At 32.4% G+C, this 2,845-nt stretch overlaps 1 pseudogene; it reads left to right on the forward strand.

Moving 5' to 3' along the window:
* Nucleotides 1–897: 897 nt before the first annotated feature.
* LOC107714017 (UPF0705 protein C11orf49 homolog) overlaps nt 898–2,845 on the forward strand; it is a 10,989-nt pseudogene continuing 9,041 nt past the window's right edge.

The raw sequence follows: 2,845 nt of genomic DNA on the forward strand, positions 1-2,845 counted from the left end.
ACACATATACATACATACATACATACATACATATATATATATATATATATATATTAATAACATTTTATTTATATATTATATATTAGTAATATATTATATATATAAAACGTGTGTGTGTAATATAAGATAAATGTATATGTATGTATACATAAAATAATTGTACATAATAACTATACATAACCTGTCAATGTTTTTTTAATTTGCATTGTAGAAAATGTTATTTTATAATATTACATTTACATAATAAATAAAATGTAGCTTTTTAAAGAACTAAATACCCTTTTAGCGTGCTTTTGGAAATGATATGTACAAGCACTGTGGCAGCACATTAATACTTAATTACAGATCCTCGTGGATAAGTGTTTAAATGGCCAGCCATATGGACGCAGTAAAACAGCTGCGCTGCGCATGCGCGGGTTTCCAAAGCCGCGGCTGCGTCAACAAAAACTGACGAAACACAGCCAAGCATTTTTTTAAAAAGAGGGCGAGACTCCACCCAGCGCTCACTTCCGTGTTGTGTCACGTGCTGCTCAACCGCGTCGTCTATTGGTTGGTTTATATCCCTGGATGAATTTGAGCAACGATACTGAGGTTCTTACATAAATACAAAATAAATGTTTCTGGACAAAACACAAATATCGACTTCCAGTGATCCTATATTTTTTAAATAAAAGAATAAAGTCTATTCAAATGGATTAATATAACGTTTTACCCGCAATTTTAGCTCTGAGCCCTAAGAAACTGTACGCATGCTGTGTCTGGCGCAGTGCAGAGTGGGCACACTGACCGATAAAGCAGCTTTAGAGACTCCTTTCTGAATGGGTTACCAGCAGAGTCATGCACCGCATCTGCATCCCAGCTAAGACAAATAATTTAAAACCATAAAACACCATGAAAATGAACCTCACTGTTGACGAGAATTTAGGTTGTTACGTTTATTATTGCTTGGGTGGTTGTTTTGATGGTTCGTAGATTGATAAACTGCAGTCGGTTCCAAGATAACGGCTTGCAGAATGATTGACAGATGCATTGACATTTTTTAACACTACTGTTATGACATTGCCTTTTCTTTTTCCTTTCCAGCCGAAACGAATGTCCTCTTCTACCTCAAGGATGCAGTCACACAGCTACTTGAACATAAAGAGGAATACACTCAGTTTGGTGTGGTTCGAAATTTTGCAGAATAGTAAGTTGTTGTTATTTAGCCCTTATAGCTATACAGCTATATAATTTTTGTTTATTTATTAATAAATAATTATAGTTTATATAAATAAAATATCGTTATTTATTAATCAATTCACACACACAAAATAAATTGAATATTTATTGTTATTTATTTATTATAATATTTTATTTATATATAATATATTATATATGAATATTTTTAAATACAGATATTACCATGTTACATTACAGTTTTACCAGTGTGAAGAATGGGAATCCTTGACCGTTCCCATTGATATTTAACAGATTTTTTTTTCTGTTGTAGGATTGTCCTGATAGATGATGCCACAGACTGTCTAATGTCATTCTCAGATTTTATTTATTCATTCCAAATCCAGTTCTATTATGAAGGTAATAAACTTTATAATATAATATAAGATAATATAATATATAACACAATATGAAGCTGCAATTATAACTGTAATAATAAGCTGTATTTTTCTAATTTTTCACTTTGGTAGTATTGAGGTTCTTAAAGTTTTGAGTCACAGAACCTACTTTATTGCAAAAAAAGACAATTTAAGTGAATTCAGATTGAATTAAATATTGAAACAAAACAATGTAAAATAAAATAACATAAACGGTTTTCCTTATACAGTCAAATAAAATGAAAAGTAAAATCTTGATGTTAAAAAAAGTAGATTCAGGTCTTATTAGTCAAGCACCCAATCACAGAAGCACTGGTGATATTTAAAGGTTCTGCTAACAACAAAAGCCGTTCTGACCTTGAGAGTTTAACTGCGGTTGTAACAAAAGACCAGAGTGACATCATCACTACCCTGTGAAAGCGTTTCTATGGTTACTCGAGGCTCCTTCATCGGAATGATCTCATCCTCATTCACTTTCACAGAGTTTGTGGAGAGTGTGTCTGTGATTTACCAAGACCTGCTGTCGGGGAAGAACCCAAACACCGTCATAGTCCCGCGCAGCCAACGAGGAGCCGGACGCTCAAGAAGGTGTAGACTCCTCCATCTTTTGTGAATGTATAGAGGGACTTTGTGAGAGGTTTAAACACAAGTAAGACAAAAGTTGAGAATTTTTTTTAACACCCATCATTCATTCATAATATATTGTAAACTTATTTATATCAGTTAGTTACCAAGTTTTTTAAGTAAAAAATTTGTAACTGTTATATTTTATTTTATACATTTTATTATACTAATATATATATATATATATATATATATACACACACAATTATAGGTTTTAAAAAAAATTTCAACAGTTATTTTATTACTTTTGAATTTGCAATTTATTTTTTAATTATATTCGATTTATATTTAAAGGTCCCATATTGTCAAAACTGAAATTTCCTGGCTTCTTTCATGATAACTGAGGTCTAAGGGCTAACTACCATATAAGTTTCAAAACAGTCAATCCACAGACAAATGCACACAGCCTGCATAAAGTAGCTGTGCCTTTTCATGAGCCATTGTGACTTCCTGACCATTATGTTTGGGTTCTTCCCCGACAGCAGGTCTTGGTAAATCACATACACACTCTCCACAAACTCTGTGAAAGTGAATGAGGATGAGATTATTTTCACTTTCTTTCGCAATCGCACGTACTTTGTTTATACTATGGAGCGGCAGTACTTACCACACATTTTACACATTTTACA

This window comes from Sinocyclocheilus rhinocerous, unplaced genomic scaffold, assembly GCF_001515625.1.
Source record: "Sinocyclocheilus rhinocerous isolate Xijiao unplaced genomic scaffold, SAMN03320098_v1.1 scaffold568, whole genome shotgun sequence".
In the NCBI taxonomy this organism is placed as follows: Eukaryota; Metazoa; Chordata; class Actinopteri; order Cypriniformes; family Cyprinidae; genus Sinocyclocheilus; species Sinocyclocheilus rhinocerous.